The sequence below is a fragment of the Nannospalax galili genome, unplaced genomic scaffold, assembly GCF_000622305.1.
Source record: "Nannospalax galili isolate Female #2095 unplaced genomic scaffold, S.galili_v1.0 scaffold704, whole genome shotgun sequence".
In the NCBI taxonomy this organism is placed as follows: Eukaryota; Metazoa; Chordata; class Mammalia; order Rodentia; family Spalacidae; genus Nannospalax; species Nannospalax galili.
Genome location: NW_008352394.1, coordinates 2,163,367 through 2,186,154, shown reverse-complemented (window position 1 = coordinate 2,186,154; position 22,788 = coordinate 2,163,367). Strand labels below are relative to the sequence as shown.

General features: G+C 40.8%; 1 pseudogene; it reads left to right on the top strand.

Annotated features, from left to right (window-relative positions):
• Positions 1-7,302: 7,302 nt before the first annotated feature.
• LOC103747100 lies at positions 7,303-8,417 on the top strand (annotated as a pseudogene).
• The last annotated feature ends 14,371 nt before the right edge of the window (positions 8,418-22,788 follow it).

The window sequence follows — 22,788 nt, the reverse complement described above, 5'->3', positions numbered from 1 at the left end:
GGGGCCATAGTTCAAAATTACTTTGATCCTGGGTAGCAGAGTGGGGGAAAGCAGGGCTTGCTTTTCCCACAAAGGCCTGAGCACTCTAGAAGTCACAGCAGGTATCTGTCAGTTCTTTGTCCTAAGATAAATACTGAAGGGAGTCATGGCCTGATTTCAGAGAGAGAGAGAGAGAGAGAGAGAGAGAGAGAGAGAGGAAGAGACAGACACAGAGAGTCTGTGATCTAACACATGGTATGTTACAGCTGGTTTATCCTCTCATCTGTTGATGGACATTTAGGCTATTTCCAATTTGGTACTATTACCAGTTGTATTAGTTATTTTTATGTTTCTGTGATAAAATGCCATGACCAAAAGCAATTTAGAGAAGAGTTTGTTTTGGCTTATGGTCCTAGATATAGAATCCATAATGGCGAGGGAAGCATAGTGGCAGGTGGCTGCTGAAGCAGGAAGCCGAGAGCTCACATCTTCAACTGCAGACATGAAGCAGAGAGTGAACTGAAAGTAGGGTAAGGCTATAAACTTTCAAAGCCTGTCCCCAGTCACATATATCCTCCAGCAAGGCTCCAAGTCCTAAATGGTCCATAACCTCCCCAAACAGTGCCACCAACTAGGGACCAGATGTTTAAATACCTGAGCCTGTAGGGGGCATTTCTCTTCAAATACCACATTCCACTCTGTAAGCTTATGGCCTTTCATGGTGCAAAATGCAGTTAATCTAACTTTGAAAGTCTCCGTAGTCTTTAATGGTCTCAACATTGTTCAAAAGTTTAAATTCCAAAGTCTCTTTTGAGACTTGAGGCAATCTGTTAAGTGTGGTCCCTCTAAAGTAAAAAGCCAAAGAGCATATTTCCAACACACAATGACACAGAATATTAATTAATTCCTATTCCAAAAGAGGGGAAATAAGGACATAATGAAGAGTGATTGGACGAAAGTAATACTGAAACCTAGCAGGGCAAGTATGAAATCCTGTAGCTCCATGTCCGATGTCTGGGATTTTAGTTTTAAGTACTTAGATGACTAAGCCCCTCCAGGTTTGCTGCCTGCAAGGTCCATGTCTCTATTGGAATAGTTCTATTCCCTGTATACAGTTCTCCTTGGCAGATACCTCATGGTTTTGAGATCTCCATTTTCTTGGGATCTCCACTGCAACCAAGGCTTCAGTTTCACAGCTTTATACAGTGGCCTCTTGAAGCCTCCTGCTCTCTCAGGGCCTTTACACAGGGACTCCCCTGCCACACGTTGCCTGGGCTGAGCAGCTCTCTGAAATTGCAGACAAAGAATCCCTGACTCCCTCACTCTTTCATCCTTCATGCTGCCAAAGTCAGTACCACATAGATGACACCACCAAGTTTCATTACTGGCTTTGGATGGACTCTCATCCCCTTCAACTCTATTAGTAGAAACATCTCTATGTTGAACCATCAAGAACCTCTGAGATCTATTCTCTTCTAAGTTGTAAGTTTAGCTGGGTAGGGTCTTGTCCCAAGGCACTCCTCCCATTTTCCCAGTGAGCCTCTCCTTAATGGTGCTCATCTCTTTAACAGTTGTAGCTGTTCTTTTAGCACATGCCTTGGCTGCAGCATTAAGCTTTCTGGGTTCTTTTTCTTCCAAACTGTACATTTTATATTTCTTTCTATGCCACGTGCTCTGCTTCATTGTAGAGAGTGAACAAAAGTCCCCAGAAAAATTCTGCATTTTGAATTGAACTTCCTGCAAGACTGACCAACTGAGCACTTGAGTGACTAGGGAGAGTTTGTAATGTCACAGATCCAGAACCTATTCACAATTTATCTTGGGTCATTTTTAGCTCCTAAATAGCTACTCTTTGCCCACTTCTTTTCTTTCTTTCTTTCTTTTTTTTTTTTTTAACACTTGTAACTAACAGATAAAAAACCTTTAGGAACGTATAAGTTTAACAAAGTCCTAGCTCCCGCTAACCAAAAGGCTAAGAATGCCATCAGAAGCACCTGAAGCCTATAGCAGAGGGTTCTCTTTTGCTGTGTCCACCTACTTCATGTTCCCACCAATGTATTTGAAGTGTCTTGATTTATGACTTTTCTTTGTTTCCTTACTATAAAAACTTCAAGAAATTGCTATGGAATGTGAGGTAACCTAAGTCTGTGTTCCTGGGATGTGGTCACTCATATTTGTCTCCAGAATAAACTATTTCTTATCTCCTTTGAGGTGACAGTTCTGAGTTTGCATCATCAGGCGTTATCAGTAATAACCATGACATAGACTCAACATTGTACTGTATTGAAATTTCTTCTGCCAAATAAATTAGTCCATTATATTTAAATTTAACCTCAGGCAAGTTCTTAGAACTTAGGCAGAATGCAGCCAGATTCTTTATATTCAGACTATCCTCTAGCCCAGTTGCCAACATTGTTCCCCCAAGACATCTCATGAACCAGACCGCCATTCTGTATTCTCTTCAGTATTGCTGTCTTCCAGGCTCCTGCGAGAACCATCCTTTAAGCTTTGCTTACAACATTCATTTTGTGTGTGTGAATTGTACATTTGGCATTCTAACCAATGAGTTCTTGCCAAAACAAAGTTATAAAGTTTTCCCATATTTGTCTCAAATTTTTGAATTTTACATTTTGTCCTGTGAGCTATGTGAGTTCACTTTTGTGTATGGTGAGATAGAGAACAGAGCTTCTTGTCTGTACATGAATACCACACTACCCTGACGACTGCAATTTCATAATAAATCTTACAGTTAAGAGTGTGAGCACTTCAAATTTGTTCTTCTTGGCTATTCTAGAGTCTTTACATTTCCATAGAAACTTAAAAATCAGCGTATCAATTTTTGCAGACATCTGAGCTGAGTTGGGTTTGTTGAATCTATAAATAAAAAATGGGGATAATCAATAGAATAATAACACTGAGACTTCTGACCCATTAATATGGTACATTTCTCCATTAATTTAGGCCTCTTAAATTTCTTTCAATATCATTTTGTAGATCTGCAAGCATGTCTTTTATACACTGTGTAATCTTGGTATTTTCCCTATGCATATTATATTTTCCAGGTGCCACCATAAGTGGTGCTTACTATTAGTTTCAATTTTTGCTTGCTGATTTCTGACTATAATCTCCAGTGTAGTGTTAAACCAGGAGGTTTGAGATCACTTTCTAGCCATTAAGAATAGTGTTATCTTTTTTTTTAAATTGATGTTTCTTGATAGTTTGAGCAAAGTATCCTTAGTTTACCCTAAAGTTGTTTTGGGTCTTCTTTTGAGAAAAGGTCTCCCTGTAGTTCCAGCTGACCTGAAACTCACTATGGAGACCAGGTTGGCCTTGATCTCATAGAGATCTGCCTGCCTCTGTCTCCCGAGTGCTGGACTTAAAGGTATGTGCCAACATGCCCAGCTCCCAAATGTTTTTGTTTTAAATCAGATTATGCATTATATTTTGCCAAATGAGTTTTCTGTATCTGTTGAGATGATTATGAAATTTTGCTCTTTCAGTTTTTTAATGTAGTGGATTGCATCGATTGCTGTTTGAATAATAAACTGACCTTAGACCTCTGGGATAAGTCATTAGTTTATGATTTATTATCCTTTCCATATATGGTTGGCTTGGATTTTTATAAATTACTCTCACAAACTTTATAACTGTGTGCCCAAGGGACTCCTTTGAGACACTAATCTGGGACACTCTTGGGGTTCACTTCATTTGTTTCCTTTCCTCTGGAGTTTACTGTGTTTTGTCTGGTGTCTGATGCTTTAAAAACTGTTATATCCCATATTTTTTTCATTTTAAAAATCAATTCAGGCAGGAAAATAGATTCTATCTTGTTTCTCCATTTTGGCAAGAATTACAAGTAGAAGGAAGTAATTGTAAGAATGAAAGAACAACAGCTTGAGTTCTGTCTAAAAAAACTCTGTGCTCAGCAAATTATGCTATTAAGAACATTAACAGATCACCCAGAGAATGTATACTTCTTGTGGTAGAACCAGAGGATTTTGTCTATTATCATTTGGATACAAAATGCACCCACCCAGACTCACTGTTGAAGGCTTGGTCTCTTGGTAAAGCTATTTTGAGAGGCTTCAGAAGCTTCAAGAAATGGGTCTTAGTTGGAGGAAGTAGGTTATTGAGGCCACGTCCTTGAGTGACATCTTATTCAGGGCCTCTGTCTCTATTGTCTCTATTTCTCTCCTTTTCCTTCCCCTTCTCTCTGATTCCTGGTCACTGTGATGTGAACAGCCCTGTTCTGCCATACCCTCCCTCCTATGATGGACTGAAGTCTTGGTAGACATGAGTCATAACATGTCTTCCTTAAATTGTTTATATAAGGTATTTCATCACAGTGACAGAAAGATTGAAACTTGGTATGGGAAAAGAAAGGTGTTGCTGTAACAAACCAAACCCATGGTTCTTAAACCTTTGGAACTGATATATGAGAGGAAATTGGAAGAGGTTTCAGATTCAAAAGTTAATAGGTGATTCTAGTGGGAGCGCAAAAGACCAGAATGCCAATAGAAATGGGAACAGTAAGGAGAGTCCTTCCAATGTTTCAGATGAGAACCAGGATTCTATTAGGAACTGGATAGAGACCATTTGTATTATACTCTGGCAAAGAACATGTCTAAATTTTGTCCCTGTCCTGAGGCTTTGTGGAAGGCTAACCTTAAAAACAATGAACCACTTTATCTGATGGAGGGCAGTTCCAGGCAATTCAGTATCCAGGTTGAGCATGGCTGTTGCTGGCTGCTTTTAACCAACTTTACAGTGAGAAATATGAACAAAGAACAGAGCAAAAAGGTTTGAAAATAGCCAGGCATGGTGGTGCATGTCTTTAATCCAAGCATTTGGGGGGCAGAGGTGGGTGGATCTCTGTGAGATCAAGGCCACTCTGGTCTGCATAGTGAGTTCCAGGCCAGCAGGGCTAGAGGGAGACCCTGTCTAAACAAACAAACAAACAAATAACAAATACATTTGAAAATGCAGTTTTCCCAGGAAAGAAGAAAAGCCAGAGTAAGAGACAGAAAGAAGATGTGTATAGTTGGGACCAAGGGGAGTGTGGCTCCTAAAGGGATTGGGACCATTAAAAATAAGTCCAGGACCAGGGATGTAGTTCAGTAGTAGACAACTTGCCTAGCAGTCACAGAGCCCTGAATTTGATCCTCAGTACTAAATAAAATACTTTGTATGTATAGTATAATAGGAATGATGCCTTGAGGACATCTCAGAGATTGGCCAGACTCCATCCATCACAGACGGAAGGCTGCACAGCTTTAGCCAATTTGGAATTAATTGCTTTGTGAAGAGCCTTGCTCATACAAGGCTGCCTAGGGAAGTGTTTTCCTGAGTTCAGCTATCCATGCACTCAGAGGCTTTAACAGACACAGTCCAAGAGGACCTCACCACTATTTCAGATGGCAGCAGACTTTGCTTTGTCCAAATGATGCTGGTTATGTGGGCAGTATTCAAGACTTGTGGAGAGGGAGGCTTCCACCCAAATGTCAAAGAAATGCCTGAAAGGCAGGTGATCAGTGGAATGGTCAGGATCCTTGGAGGCATCCCCTGAAAGGGCAACATGTGAAGCTGCGAGGATAAAGTTGAAGTTGCAGAGGATGCCTCAGGAATCTAAGGTGCTGGGATGTGGAATGTCTGCTGAGGAAAGGTGCAGGCAGTGAGCAAAGCTCCCAAAAGAGGTCACGTGGGATGCAGTGGCAGGGTTATAGGTGCTCAGTGGCCCTGGTCTAACGGAGTTCCCATCCTACCTCTGAATATTTCAGATGCCAAACAGATCTGAAAGATTTAGTGTTTGCCATACAGGCTTTCAGTTTCCCTTTGGTCCTGTCCCTCCATCCCATGTCCCCAGTTTTCCCTTTTGGAATGGGATGTTTGTTCTGGCCCCTTGTATGTTGGATGAATGTATAACTGGTTTTCTGATTTTTATAGATCTTTCTTTCAGTCTCAGAGGAGACTTGGACTTTTGAACAACTGTTGAAATGTGAGTGATAAGGACTCATGGAGATGAACTTCATATATCTTACATAATGAAAATATGTAAAGCCTTTGGGAGCAAGAGGTGCAATGTTATGGTTTGTTTATGACCTTTTCCTCCATAGGCTCATGTCTTGAGCATTTGGTTCACAGCTCCTGCTCCTATATCAGGAAGATGTGGAAACTTTGGGAGGTGGGACCTAGTTTGAAGGATAGGACACCTCTTCCCACCCCAATTTTTTTTTTTTGGTCTTTTTGAGACAGGGTCTCCCTGTAGCCCCAGCTATCCTGGAAGTCACTATGTAGACCAAGTTGGCCTTGAACTTACAGAGATCCTCCTGCCTCTGCCTCCTGAGTGCTGGGATTAAAGGCGTGTGCCACCATGCCCGGCCCACCACCCCAATTTTGGATTGCATGAATTTCTCTGTTCTGCTATGCCCTCCTTGCCATGATGGACCTCTGAAACTGGGAGCCACACCTCACCTTTCTCCCTTCCATATTTTGTGTTACAGGCGTTGTTATGGTAATGAAAAACTAATATTCAAATAATAAAATTTCTATATTTAAACTAATAGGCAAGTGAAGATGTGATCAGTAAAACTAATCAGCCAAGAAATGCTACTGAATATTTTTGAGAATGGATAAAAATGAAGAAAGAAGCCCTGAGAATTCCAGAGTTTAGAGGAATTAGAATCCTCATGCATTTCTAATTGGATCGTTAAAAAGTACATACATGTTGGGAAGCAGCTTGGTAGTTATTTATATGATTAAACATTTACCTTCATTATTACATAACAAGTTTCGATTCCTACCCAGGGACATGAAAATATAGATAAATATAGATTCACAAATACCCATAATTGGCTTTATTCATAATTGCCAAGAACTGAGCACAATTGCAGTGTTCTGATGTTTTTACCCAATGGGTGCTACTGGCTCAAGAGTAAAGAATGTCTGATACATAGGGGTAGAGCTCAAAACAATGTGTCCAGTGAAAGAATATTGATACAGTGACTCTGTTCTCTGTACTTCCATCTATATAAAGTTAATGAATTGGTAAAAGTAATTTATATTGATAGACATCAGAGTAGCAACTGGCTTTAGAGATGGGAATAGAGTGGAGAAGGACAGACGGTAACTTTGTGAGATGACGGAAGTAGTTCCGTGTCTTCATTAGGAAGTGGATTACATTGATGTACATTGATGTATGCATTTTTAATACAGGTTAACAGACTTACTTAGAATATCAAGATCCAGGATTGCTGTTACACAAGAAAGAGAATGCCTGGAATCAGGAGCAGTCAGAATCTTTCCCGCTTTGTGGAAATGCTGAAGGGGCACCTGTGCCAACCTTAGCCCAGTAAAAACAGGTCAATTCTGCCATGGGAGGACAACCCACTCCCTTTATGGAGAACCGAGCAGGACCAAGGGTGGGGGACAGCAGTCTGAAGGAGGCTTGGACTGCACCCCAGAGCACAGCTGCAAGGAGAATCACTCCAGAGAAGGGACCAAGGAGGCAGGCAGCAGCAACTCCCTCAGCAACAGCAGACAGGGTGTTGAGGAGAGGGGCCTCCATCACCACCACCACAAGGCTCCAGACTCTTCCCACCTGAAGAGGACAAGAGAGCGTGAACGCAATCATCAGACCACTGAGGCAGAGCCCAAGACTCTTGAAGAGCCAAAACATGAGACCAAAAAGCTAGACTCTATCAGAGTAGAAAAGACACTGCAGCTGCATTAGAATGGGTTCCCAGTGTTGAAAAACACCTGCTTCCCGACATCTATGCACATCCTAGAGGAGGACCAGGGAGTAATCAGCGGTCTCCTTAAAGACTGCACTTCTGGCAGCAAGCTGACCCCGCTGAAGATTGCCCAGAGTCTTCGACTGGACCAGCCCAAGCTCGATGAGGTAACCCATCGCATCAAGCAGGGGAGCCCCAATGGCTATGCAGTGCCCCTAGCCACCCAGGTACACCCCCCCTCCGTAGGCCTAGCACTGAAGGGACTGCCTACCGTGGAGCCAGACCTACAGAGGCGGCTTCTCAGGAACCTGGTCACCTACTAAAACAGAAGCAGGCTGCAGGGGTGATCAGCCTGCCGGTGGAGAGGGGAGGTCCAAGGGCAGAGACCGCACAGGCATGCCCTACGCCCTCCCACCCTGCGGCTTTTCACAGCAGTACTTCCAGTCCGCACTGAGGACATTGGACAAGCTAGAGGAAGGACTCGTGGTGATAGCTGCTGTAGAGACGCTGTCCAGCCCGGGCCTGTCTTTTCCAGCTCTGTCACAAAAGCAGTTACTGAATAATCTGCTACCTTATTTCCTTGGTTTGAATCATCTGCTGGGTTGTTTGGTTCATTTGGTGGGCATCCTGTCCACCACTAAAACTAAGTTCTTCGATTTGGGGGAAGTTGTTTTTTTTTTAAGAGACTCCTGTTACGTTGACTTCTAGTGTATGAGGTACTGTCTGTTGTATTCTGCATTTTTTTTTTTTTGACTAACTGTATGGAAAGTTGTCAGTAAGGCCTTTGTCAGATGATAGATTTTTTAATCTGACCAGAAAAAGAAGAAGATAGGCATATGCATGGAGTACACATTTTCCCCATGAAAACATAAAGGGGCTGTTAGGGGGTGGAAGAGGAGTGGTATGGTTCTGAGATGACTGTGGGTAATGGAGCAGTGAATATGAGCAGAGTACAGAGCTCTGCATGTATGAAGATGTCAATGTATAACCCAGTATTCCTTTGCTAACTAAATAATTATGATCTATAGCTATAATGATAATATAAAACACTACCACTGAGTCTACTTAAAAAAAAGAACAGGTCAGCTCTGGACTCATATTCTTCAACCCTGAAGATAGAGCTTGTTCACTAGATAAACAAACAAGTCTAGGTCAACAGAAGGAAATATAATATGCATAGCAAACGAATGAGACGATGAATACCAATTATAGCCTTGGGAGCAGTGAAGTGTCGAAGTCCTCGTTACGGCCTCTTGCCTCCTGTGTTTTTAGACATGGTGGTGACCAGTGCCAAGATAGGGACTGATTGCTTGAGCATCCCTTCTCTTTCACAAAAGAAGCAAAGTCCTGTTGTTTCCTAAAAAGGGAAAACCTGTGTCTTAATCTTGACAGCCTCAGTGGGTCTGATAGATTATATCAAATCTCTCTATTGTAACACTCATATCCTGCTGGCCTTTTCTATCCCTAGTTTTAGCTGTGGTTTTGTTACTCTGATGGTTAGTTTGATTGTCAACTTGATTGAACTGAGAGGTATCTAGGAGATGAATAAAACACCCCACTGGGTATCTCTGGGAGGGTGATTCAGAGAGGATTGACTGAGAGAGGAAGGCCTTCCCTGAATGTTGGCATCATCACCTAATAGGCCAGGAGCTGAGATGGAATAAAGGGAAAAACGAACGTCCTCTCCCTGCCTTTCAGCTGCCATGATGTGAGCCGTTCCGCTTTAGCACCTCCTCCCACTCTGATGGACTGAGAGCTCTAAAGTTGTGACTCAGTTCTTTCCTCCTTAATAAGTATTTGTCACAGTGACGGAACAACTAACACGGTGGCTATTTCTGCATAGGCCCCATCGGTTTCGCAGAAACATGACCTGACCTTGTCCTGCCCACCCCAAACCTTTTCCTTTCTGCCAGGGCGTCCCTGCTTTTCCTTTCTTTCCTTTGTAGTGTGTTCAGACGCACCTCTTCTCACTGAGGTCCTGTGCTGTGGGGGGGGGGGGCTCCACTCACCATTGTTATTCACCTGCTAATCATAGGAGCCAAGGTAAGTGAGGTCAGGTCTCAGGAATTTTTGGTCTCTTTTGAAATCCTTTGTCACCAGATTAATAAAAGCCTTTCAATGTCCATAGCTCTTTGAGTATCAGAAATTTTTGAAAAAGTTCCTGCAATAAATTTCAGTCCAGCCTTAGTGAATCTCTCCTGTGTTTCAGCCTCTCTTTAAAGTCTATGAAAATAATATGTATATATATATATAAATGACGAACAGGGTAAACATTGCTGAGACGTCAGAATACTAATGATGAATCTTAAGGGTTTCTCACATGTTTATAAACATTTCAAATCCCGTCCATGAAGACTCTAAGTTCTCTACCCATTCTTTAGCCCTCTCCACAGCACATGCCTGAGGTGAAGCTGGAGGCTGCTAGGTGTGACAGTCTCACTGGTATATATATAAATGACGAACAGGGTAAACATTGCTGAGACGTCAGAATACTAATGATGAATCTTAAGGGTTTCTCACATGTTTATAAACATTTCAAATCCCGTCCATGAAGACTCTAAGTTCTCTACCCATTCTTTAGCCCTCTCCACAGCACATGCCTGAGGTGAAGCTGGAGGCTGCTAGGTGTGACAGTCTCACTGGAAATGGGCATAACTGCACATGCAGTCATCTGTCCTGGTCCTGTCCAGGGGTGGTGTCCCCACTTCTCAACTCCTCTCTACTTCCTCTTCTTCTACAGGGAATGAATACAGACAAGCCTCCCCCTATTGATGGTTTCACTCTCTGTGATGTCTGTTACCTGCAGTCATCCATGGACCAAAAATAGTTCATGGATAGATATCCTAACTCTTTCAAGAGAAGAGAGTATAACCACCTATTGTTTCAGGAATTATTGTAGTTGTTCTATTTTATTATTGTTAACTTATTTTGCCTCATTTATGAATTAAACCGTATCACAGGTGTGTGAACAGGGAAAGTATAATGTATGAGCTTGGTGCTATCTGGTCTCATGTACGCACTGGGCATCTTGGGACACATGTCCTGTCAGTGAGGGACACTATTGCATTGTCCATTGTGTTCCAGGCAGAGGGGGCCCTCTGTCTGTCCTCTCTGCTCCTCCAGCTTCACTATGTCTCGTCTTTGCCTTTGTACCGCATCCCCTGCTTGCTCTCAGCTCTTTGCAGTTCAGTGTCCATATAAGTGAAATTCATGCTAATAATATAAATTAACCCAATACCCTTAAAATGATATCTTAATATGCAGTCAGTATAAGAACTACACATGAAATATTCTGCATTTTTCTGATGTTAATTCTTTGACAGTAAGTACTTCAGATTTGCATTGGATCTGTATTCAGAGGAATCACATTTCTCAAGCTTGATAGGCACACAGGGCTGGCCACTGCTGGCCTGGATTGTGTGGTCTTCCCTTTGGACAAGGTGTTCCCTCTTCCAGCAACACCTGTCACCACGACCTTTGCAAAACGCACTTCTTTCTTCTTTTTTCTTCATGAGACTCTTCAAGCTCTTCTTTCTAATGCTGCTCCTGGAGTCACTTAAACAGCCTTTATTCAAAAAGAAAAGAAAAGAAAATCACTTGCCCGACAGGGTTAAGACTGTGCCTGAAGCACGCCACTGAATTCACAGGCCCCGAGAGAGTTAGCATCTCTGCATTTTATCCTCAAAGATAGGGTGGATAAAGCATGTAGGAGGGTCTGAGTACACACTCAGTTAAGGAGGGATGGTGTCTGCCTAGGTGTCACTTTAAACATGATTTCTTTGTCATTTATGCTATCTTCTTTGTAGGAAAAGTAAACAATTTCAGTCACTGGGATGCATGCTTACTTCAGTTTGCACTGTTGGCTAAAATATCTCTGCTTTTGGTTTGTACATGTAATGCAGTAAAAATTGTATATTTCATGTTTTTTTTTAAAAAAAGTGACTCATTTAGTGACAGAGATTATCTCCCATAATTAATAAAGAGAGCACCAACCATTCCTAGAATAAATTTAAAAACGTAATAGGGACCATATCCAGTTAACTGCTGCAGGCCTGTTTGTTGTAGTCTACTCATACTTGTTTCTGGTTCAAACACACTGAATAGCAGCAGCTTGTTCCAGAATGGGGACCAAATGGTTCTGCTCTTGCTAACAAGTGACTAGTAGGACAAATATCCAGAGTATATCTAGAGTGAAACAATAGGGAACAAAAGGAACTGTATTATCAATGACCATCTTTTTCAGCCATAAAGAAAAAAGTCAGGGCTGGAGAGATGGCTCAGCATTAAGATCACTGGCTGCTCTTCCAGAGGATCTAGGTTTGGTTCCCAGCACCCACATGGTGGCTAACAATCATCCATAATTACAGTTCCAGAGGATTCAACTCTCCCTTCTAACCTCAGCAGGCATTGCATGACATGGGTGCACTTAAACACATGCAGGCAATACACTTATACACATAAAATAATAAAACATTTAAAAAAGAAGAACAAAGTTGATTGTGGGAAAATGGATGCAATGGGGAGAATCATATAAAGTGATTTAAGCCAGACAGAAGGACAAATAGCATGTTCTCTCTCATTTATGGAATCTGGATTTCATGGTGACACAAAGTCATGTGTGTATATATGACATGAAAGCAGATTGAGATATCTAGGGGACTAAGGGGTGAGGGAGGGAGGCAGGACACATGGGGTAGCATGCTCCATGCAAAGTATATACTTAAAGAAAATCTCTCTCAGTAAGAGAAAGGTGTTACTAAGGGAAAAATATGCAAAAAGGGGGTAGTTAAAGGGGGGCGGGAGGGCTATACAAAGAACTATGGGAATAAAGGGGTAAAAATTCTCCCGATACACAGTGTAGAAAAAAAAAAAAGTCTTAAGCACAGAAGGAACCCTACAGGGATGGAAGAAAGCCCTACCAGAAGCCAAATGGTTATTAAATGAAAATCCCAGTGCCAGAGATGGATTGCCCTCCTATGAGCTGTTGGTCAGAGGGGCCCTAGAGGCCCCCAAAGCAATAAAGGCCATTGCCAATAATGTTGGTCGTACACCAGAAGTGGATGGTAAAACTCTATTGCTGAAGACACCATGTGATGTAAGCTTGGGAGAAGGAGAAATCAAGCTTGGACTAAGCTGGAAACTCCCTGTCACTGAATGGGTAGCTTTCATAGTGCTAAAAGGCAACATGTAGATGGTTAGGGGAGAACTGTCCCCTATAATTCTGCTCAGTTATGGACCCCAGCTCCTGCACTATAAACATGCCAAACAAGATGTTCCAGCTGGTGCAATAGTGGAGTGTCTAGTGTATGCACAACCAACCAGCAAATTTTCAATTGGATACAATGTCCGCTCCTAGAGGTGGAACACACATCTGGTACTGTAGACCAGGCCAAGCCCCTGTGACAGGAGAGGATATAGGCCCCAGTGGGGAAGTCACTGCAATTATTTTGTTAGATGTATGTAACGCACCTGCTAAAGTACTTTCCAAGCATTTGTGCCACACCCATAGGTTAAGTTATTGTAGCAGTCACTGTTTAGATGTTCTTTCTTCTTTTTGTTTGTGTTTTTATAGTAGATGGCATCACACCGAAATGGGCCAGAAGCCCATGGAAAACAGATGATGCAGAGATCCAAAAGTTCAGTGCCTCCACATGGAAGGAAGATCATCCCACACCTACCACCCCTTCCAAGGCTCAGGGACTTTTGCGGAAGAGGTTGGTGGAAAGAATGTAAGAGCTGGAGGAAGGGGTGGAGTGTTACCTGGAAGTGTCCTCAGACCACAATGGAGATTAGCAGCAAGGAATTCACATGTTCTTGAGGACATTTCTGAGGGACACAGCCCACATAACCTCTATACAATGCTCTACTTTTCTTATAACACAAATATGATTTCCTGGATGTGGTGAAGATGACTAGTATGTGGTTTTTGTAGCTCTCCCCCAGTCATTTGTGTCATGTTCTTTAGAAGTAAGCTATTTAACATATAGAAACACTTCCTCTCTTTGATACTTACTAGGTTCCCCTTGAAATATGTCTCACAAGAGTAGGTGTGCAGAAGTGGACAGAAATTCAGTGGTTGTGTTTGGTCACTGAGACAGCAATATAGCTTCCATCTTCTGTAAAGGGTGAGGCACAGCCCTAGGGGAAGACGTTTCTCTGTGATCCCTCCCTTCAGTACTATGTTCCATACTGATAGCTTTTCCTGTGCTGTTTAACACATTTGATCTCTTTGCATTGTGAAGAAATCAGCAAATTTGTACCTTTTTATTTATTTATTTATTTTTTTTGGTGTTTTTGAAACAGGGTCTCCCAGTAGCCCCAGCTGTCCTGAAACTCACTATATAGACCAGGCTGGCCTTGAACTCACAGAGATCCTCCTGCCTTTTAAGATTCACTCTAGTATCAATATTCACTCTATACATGGAGGTAAGAAGGATGGTGATAACCAATAGTTTGTTAACCCTACCCTTCCTAATTTGTGTCATGCTTAGAAAGAATTCTTAATAAAATAACTTAAAGGGAGGATTTTTTTCTTTTTCTTTTTTGTTTTTGTTTTTGTTTTGAGACAGGGTCTCTCTGTAGCCACAGCTGGCCAGGAACTCTTATGTAGACCATGCTGGCCTTGGTCTCACGGAAGATCTACTTGATTCTGCCTCCTGAGTGCTAAGATTAAAGGCACGGGCCACCATACCTAGCACCTGGGGAAGAAATTTTTTAATATGGAAAGGTCTAAAGTATATTTTGCACTTAAAAGTAACCCATGTCCTGAATTTTAAGTAATTACTCTTCCATTTTTTTCCTCTCTTCCTCTCTCCCTCCTTTCTTCCCTCCCTTCCTTCCTTCCCTCCTTTCTTTCAAAACAGAGCCTTATACAATCCAAGTTGACCTTGAACTTGGTATGTAGCCATGGATAACATTGAACTTCTGCCTCCATCTCCTAAATTCTGGGATAATAATTGTGTACCTCCTGAGCTTGGCAAAGGTGAACTTTAAAACTATAGAGCAAACACTACACAATTTGAAAGTTTCCTTTTAAATTGGTGTCACAACAAAGGGGTCACTACTTATATTTCATATTGTACTTGATCCCCGGCCAGCACATTTTGTAATTTTGGGGAAAGAAAAAGCAAATCCTCATTACTTACAGATGATAAGTTTGCATATGTAAAAATAAAAACCCATCTGTGGCCTTTTGTGGCTAAAGAGTAGAGAATAAGAGTTTGCAGAGTGTGGGTCCCTGGACAGGACTCCTGTATTAAATTTCATCCACCCAGGACTCAGGGACCATTGCAGAAGAGGAAGCAGGAGGACTGTAAGAACCGGGGGAGGAGGTGCATGACCATATGGAAACAGAGTCTTACAGGCTCCTGGGACCTTGCTCAGATGAGCCTACAGCAATGTTGTCAGTATACACAAGACCCATGCAAACTCAATCAGACAAAAACCCAGCAAAGAACTGGAGAATTGGGCACCAGGCCCCAACATTAGTTGAAGAACTATTGGCAGCTGATTACTGAGGGGCGAGGGAGACCTGATTTTCTTTATGGGGGAGACTCTAGATAGGTTGACTAGACCCTGATGGATGAACTTGCACTGAGGGACATCTGGGTACACTAACTTGACTTGATAGGCCTTAACATATATGACAGAATGCATGAAATCTGGTGGGGCAGGGGGCTACGGGAGGGTGTGGATGGGGGAGGGGATATAAAGATGATTAAGATATTTTATATGAAATGCATAAAAATTTGATAAAAATATACATTAAAAGATAAAAACCCAGATGAACTATTAAAATGTGAATAAAACTCATCAAGCTTATTGTACAAAGAAATTTAAATTGTACTTCTATGTACCAGAATGCAAAAGTGCCTGGTTACGTCATAAATGATGCAAGGAGATGAGGAAACCTCATCGAGAAAACTAAAGATACAGCATATTGGATGATGTACCCATTGGAAATTTTATTTTCAAAATGTTAAATTTCTCCAAATTTATATATGTAGCGTCAAAGCTATTCCTGTTAAAATTTCAGATGAAGATATTTTTGAGGAAACCCGACAAACTGTTTAAGATTTCGTTTTTTTCTTTCTGTTATTATTTTTGAGACAAGGCTTCACTTTGTATCCCTGGCAGACCTTGAACTCACTATCTCCCCCAACCCCCATCTCCTAAGTACTTGGATTATAGACATGTGCTACAATGGTTGCCTCCAAAACTTTGTACAAAAGTGCAAGAAGCCAGAAATTAAAAAAAAACACCCTTGTGGAAAAAGTGGAAGGATTGCTGTACCAGAAAAAAAGGGCACAAACAACTTAATATAAAGCAATAATACAAAAATCATCATCGTATTAGCATAAGAATAGAAAAAGACCTTTGGAGCAGACTGGGGAATTCAGAGTTACCATGCATGTACAAGTGACCTGTGACAATGGAGTACTGCAGAGGGGCAGGGAAAGGATGTTTTCTATAAATGGTGCCAGGGTTGTTTGCATTCCGTAAAGACAGAACTGCAATTCCATTGGTACCTTATACATCATACAAGGAAATGTCCCAGGGGGACTGTTCACTTAATGGTGGAGGGAGAATGTAGACAGCTTATAGGAGATTACATAGAAGAAAGTGTTCATGGGAGCTGGAGAAATGGCTCAGCAGCTAAGAGTGCTTGCTCCTTTTGCAAAGGACTGGAGTTCGGTTCCCAGTGCCCACATAGGGTGACTCTCAACCACCAGCTCCACAACTCTGTCCTCCATGAACATCTGTGCTCAGAAGTATGAACACACATATACACAGATTAAAATAAAATAAGTATTTCTTTTTTCAAAAAAGAATTCAGCTGGGTGTGGTGGTGGAGGTCTTTAGTCCCAGCACTCCGGAGGCAGAGGCAGGAGGATCTCTAAGAGATTGAGGCCAGTCTGGACTACAAGTGAGTTCCAGGCCAGATGGGGCTACAGTGAGACCCTGACTTAAGAAAACAAAAACAAAAACAAAAAAATAAAAATAAGTATGAATTCATTCATGACCTCAGAGTAGGAGAGGATTTTAAAACAAGCTCAAGAAGTCCTCACCACCAAGGATTTACCCTCTGGTAGTGTGTTCACAGGCCTTTCCTTCCTCTTGGTGTAATTTGGCCCTGAACTCTGCAAACTATGTTGCCCAGGTTCCCTTTCCATCTGACCACCTGCTCCTTTGGCTGAATAAGATTCACCTGCAAAAGCATGGTGGGAGGGAGAAAGACGGCTCTCCTGCCATCTCTACTGTTGTGACTGACTCCTCCCACGGTTCCTTCATGGTCGCAGCGCCATCCAGGAACTTTCCCCAGGGCTCCTCTGGTCACCTGACTTTCTCTGTCTTTCCAGGCTTGGGGGTGGTAGACAATTCTTGCTATAGCTCATCTCTAATTATCTCCGTACCTGTTGGTCAGCTTCAGTAATTTCAGTGCTTCAGTGACTACCTTTTCATTAGGTCTCTCCATTGAACCACGTGGTGATGAGCTCAGTTTTTCTACTTTATTGGTAGACTTGTTTTCCTGACTTATCTCTGACCAGTTCAGGAAATGAAAAGTTCAAATTACATTAAAAGTAAGAATTCCCACTTACTAAAGCAGCAGATATCCAGGAAATCGACTGAATATCATTTGTCAGGTTGTAGAAAAAATAATTTGTGTGTGTTTAATGTCAAACAATGACTTAATTATCGCAATAGCAAAATTAACCCCTCTCAATATATTGCCAAATATTTGTATATGTGATATAGAACAAAACCTAGAAACCATAAAAATATCTCTACAAAGAAGCCATTCCTTAAATTAATCTCCTAAATTTAAGTTTTTCTTTAAAAATTAGTTTTAGAAATTTTTGAAGCATTTAGCAAAAACATAGCTTAACAAAATAATTGCCCTTTAAATTTAAAATACAGATTGCTTATCCTGAAAAATCCTGTAACAAGATTTTTCTCATTTCAGTTTACAGAATTAATATTGAAAGTAGCAGACACAAAACATTCATCAATCAATTAACCCTCCTTCCCTCCGTCCCTCCCTCCCTTCTGCTTTCACTTTCTTTCTTTCTTTCTTTCTTTCTTTCTTTCTTTCTTTCTCTCTCTGCCTCTCTCTCTTTCTCTTTTTTCTTCTCTCTTTCTGACTCTCTCTTTCTCTCTTTCTCTCTCTCTTTCTCTTTCTTTCTCTCTCTCTCTCTTTCTCTCTCTCTCTCTTTCTTTCTCTCTTTCTTTCTTTCTTTCTTTCTCTCTTGTAGCAACTCTGAGGAAGAATGATGAGCTTTTACAGTTTCTTCCTTCCTAGTTTTCTTAATAATTTTTTTTTTTTTTTGGTCTTTTCGAGACAGGGTTTCCCTGTAGCCCCAGCTGTCCTAGAACTCACTATGTAGACCAGGCTGGCCTTGAACTCACACAGATCAGCCTGCCTCTGCCTCCTGGGTGCTGGGATTAAAGGCGCCCCCCCGGCTCCTAATAATTTTTTGAGAAATTCATACACTGTATTTTGATCATATTCACCCCCCTTCCCCCATCTCCTTCCATGTCTACCCCCCCCACTTACCTACCCACCAAACTTCATGACCTCTTTGTTTTATTTTTTAACTTGCTGGGTTCAGTCTATACTGGCCATATTCTCTTGCGTGTGTGGCCTCTACTGGAGTGTGGTCACCAGGGACCACACTCAAAGAAAACAGACTCTCCCTTTCCCTGCAGCTATCAATTGCCAATAGCACCTCAGCTATGGGTAGGAGTTGTGCCACCTCCCCTCACCATGCTGGGATTTTGTCTGGCTTAAGCTTGAGCAGGTCTCATACCTGCTGTTACAAAAACTTTGAGTCCACATGTGCCACTGCCCTGCTGTGTCTGGAAATAGTTTCCCAATAGTCATCCATGACCTCTGACTCTTAAAATATTTCTGTCCCTTTTTCTGCAGCGGTTCCTGAGTTTGGGAGCAGCAGTTGTGGTGTAGGTGTGACATTTAAGGCTGAGCACTCTGTAGTCTTATTCTCTGTACCTTGACTAATTGTGTGTCTCTGTTAATTTATTGTCAAAAGAAGCTTCTCTGGTAAGGGCTGAGAGATACACTAATCTATGGGTATAACAAGAAGTCATTAGGAGTTGGCTTAATAATGTACTTTTAGCAGAATAATAGTAGTAGCTTTGCCCCTAGGGCCTATGACCTGTCTAGTCACAGCTTCTTGGCTCCAGTAACAGTGCCACATATGGGTTTTGTCTTACAGAGCAGACCTTAAATCCAAGTGGAAAAGTGGAAAACATTAGTGCCACTGTTGCACCAGTGAGCTTGTGTTACCAGAGTGGTCTTGATTGTAGCTCAGAGTTCACAGCTGGGTGAGGGTGATAATTGCTTTCCTCCACTGCAGTTGTACATAGCACCTTCCAGCATTATGAAAGTTGTCTAGTAAGGATGAATCTTCCAGGTCAGTATCAGCTTGATTTCTTGATGTTCTATGACTCGAGCATGTGTGTTGTCTTCTTCCACAGTAGGATCTTACCATCAAGTTATGGAAGGTAACCAAGAGTATTGGCAATAGCTTTTAATATTTGCTAGCCTATGGTGTCTTGTAGGAGCATTCTTGCCCTTTACAGGTTAATTCCACTTCAACTCCTTATATATGTGCATGCACCTATTTTAGGAAGTTGCTATAGTAGTAGGTTTCCATATGATTTTTTTTCAAAAGGCCTCTAGTATTAATTATCCCTCCCCATAGTCTCTCTTCTATCAGGCCTTCCCATCCCCCACCCCATTTCTCCTCTTTACTACTTTATACGACTGTGTTCTGTATTCCCTCCCTTCAACCACCCTTTGGCTCCTCATTAATTTCCTGACCTCTATGGGTATTCCAAATGAAACATACATATCTGAAGATTCAAAGCTAACATCCATAAATGAGAGAAAATATGTGGCATTTGTCTTTCTGGGTCTGGGTTACCATACTCAGAATGATTGTTTTCAGCCATATACATTTACCTGTGAGCTTCATATTTTAAATTTTCTTAACAGTTGAATAATATTCCATTATGTAAATGTACCATATTTGCATTACCCATTCATCAGTTGATGAACATCTAGATTACTTCCATTTCCTGGCTATTGTGAATAGAGTATCAATTAACATGGATAAGCAAAATACCTCCCTAGTGGGATATAAAGTCCTTTGGGTCTATGTCCAAAAGTGGTATAACTGGATCATATGGCAGATCCAGCCTATTCTGTCTATTTCTGAGTCTATTTTTTTTCTTTGAGACAGGGTCTCACTATGTAGCCCTGGCAGGCTGAGAATTCACTATGTAGTCTATGTTGACTTCAAATTCACACTCAAGAAATTCGCTTGCCTCTGCCTCCTAAGTGCTGGGATTAAAGTCATGCACCACCATGCTTGGCTTATTTTTAGGTTTTTGAGGAATTTCCTCAGTGATTTCCATAGCTGCTACACTAGTTTGTACTCCCACAAGGGGAATAAGTGTTCCCCTTTCCATATACTTAGACCAGTATTTTTTTTTTTAAATCTTGTCCATTCTGACTGCAGTAAGATAAATTTCAATGTAGTTTTAATTTGCATCTCCCTGATGGCTAAGGATGTTGAACATTTAAAAATATTTCTCAGACACTTATATTTCATCTTTTGAGAACTTTCTGTTTAGCTCCATGCCTCGTTTTTAAATTGGGTTGTTTCCTTTATGTTTAGTTTTGTGAGTTCTTTGAGTATTCTAGGACTAACACTCTGTCAGATGTACATCCTCCAAAGATTTTTCCCATTCTGTAGGCTGCCTCTTCACTCAAATGAAGGTGTCCTTTGCTGTATGAAAGCTTTTTATTTTCATGAGGCCCCATATCAATTGCTGGCCTAAGCATACCCTGTTGGGATCTTGTTCAGAAAGTCCATTTCTGTGCTTATAAGTTCACGCATATTCCCTATTTTCCACCCTAGCAAAATCAGATTATCAGGTCTTATGTTGAGGTCCTTTATCCTTTGGAGTTGAGTTTTGTGAAGGGTGAGAGATATGTATCTAGTTTCATTTTTCTACATGTAGTTGTCTAGTTTGATGTGTATTTTTGGCTTCTGTCAAAACTCAGGCGGCTGTAGTAGAGTAGGTTTATACTTAGACTCCCAGTTCTATTCCTTTGATCAATGTGTCTGTTTTCATGGCAGTGCCATGATGTTTTTATTACTACAGCTCTGCAGTATAACTTGAAATCGGGGATAGTGACACCTCCAGCATTTTTTTCTTATTGTTCAGGATTGGTTTGGCCAGCCTGGGTCTTCTGCAGTTCTGTATGAATTTTGAGGTTAAAATTTCAATTTCTGTGAATAATTACATTGTAATTTTATGGGAATTTCATTGAATCTGTAGATTGCATTTGGTAGAATGGTCATTTTCACAGTATTAATCCATGAGCATGCAAGGGGGTCTTTTCATCTCCTGGTTTCTTCTTCAGTTTCTTTTCCAATATCTTGAAATTTTCACTGTGTAAGCTTTTCACTTTCTTCATTAGATATTTTATTTTTTCAGGTTATTGGAAATTTTATTGTTTCACTGATTTCTTTTTCAGTATGTTTGTTGTTAGTCTGTAGGGAGAGTATTGATTTGGGGTGTTAATTTTATATCCTGCTACTTTGCTAAATGAATTTTATCAGCTTTAAGAGTTTTCTGATACAGTATTTTGACTGTTTTACATATAGAATTGTATAATCTACAAATAAAGATACATGGGCTTTTGTCCTTTTCTATTTTTCTTTTACTTTAAAAAATATTTTATTTTTTATGTGCAGGAATATAATGTCTGCATGTAAGTAGGTGTACCTGTGTCATGCAGTGCCTGTGGAGGTCAGAAGAGGACATTGAATCCCCTGAAACTGGAGCTACAGACAGTTGTTAGCTGCCATGTGGGTGATGGGAATTGAACGTGGGTCCTCTGCAAGAGGAGTTAGTGCTCTTAACTATTGAGCCATCTCTCCAGCCCCTCCTTTCCTATCTCTATGCCTGTAAGTTCCTTCACTTGTCCTAATGCTTTAGCTAAGATTTCAAGCACTATATTGAACAGGAATGGAGAGACTGGACATCCTTGACTTATTTCTGATTTTAGTGGAAATGACTCAAGATTATTTTCCCTTTAGCATGATATTGGCTGTGGGCTTGCTGTATATTGTCTTTCTTATGTTGAGATATGCTCTGTATCCCTAGATTCTCTGGGACTTTTATCATGAAGAGATGATAGATTTTTGTCAAAGGCCATTTCTGCATCTAATGGGATGAACATGTGGTTTCTGTCCTTGAGTCTATTTATGTATGAATTTAATTAATTAATTAATGTTGAACTATCCCTGCACCTCTGGAATGAAGCCAACTTGATCATGGTGGGTAATGTTTTGGTGCCTTCTTGACTCAATTTTCAAGTATTTTTATTGAGAATTTTTGTTCGTATTCATCAAAGATATTGGCCTATAATTTTATTTTGGGGGGATTTGATTGACTTTGGTATCAGGGTAATACTGTATTCATAAAAAAGAATTTGGACATGTTCTTTCATTTTATGAAGTAATTTGAGGAGTATTGGTGTTAGTTCTTCTTTGAAGGTCTGGTAGAGTTCTCACTGAATCTGTCTTGCCATGAGATTATTTTAGTTGGGAGATTTTTAATTACTGCTTCTATCCCACTGGTTGCTATGGATCTATATAAATTATTTATTTCATCTTGATTTAGCTTTGGCAGGCCTTATATATGCATATATATATATATACACACACACATATATATGTATACATATATATCAGGGAATATATTCATTTCTTCTAGATTTTTGAGTTTGATGGAATATAGATTTTTTTTTGAGAGTTCATACTGAGTATTATATTTACATTATTTTTAGCCCCCTCAAACTCTTTCCATATCCCCCCAACTCTCTCACAATTTCTTGGCCTAGTCTTTGATTATATACAATATATAATCATATACATATATTATATATATAATCTTGAGTCCATTAAGTGGTGCTCCTGTGTACCTGTGTTTAGGGCTGTCAGTATTAGATAACCTCTCAGGGAGCTAGTCCCTGAAGAAAACT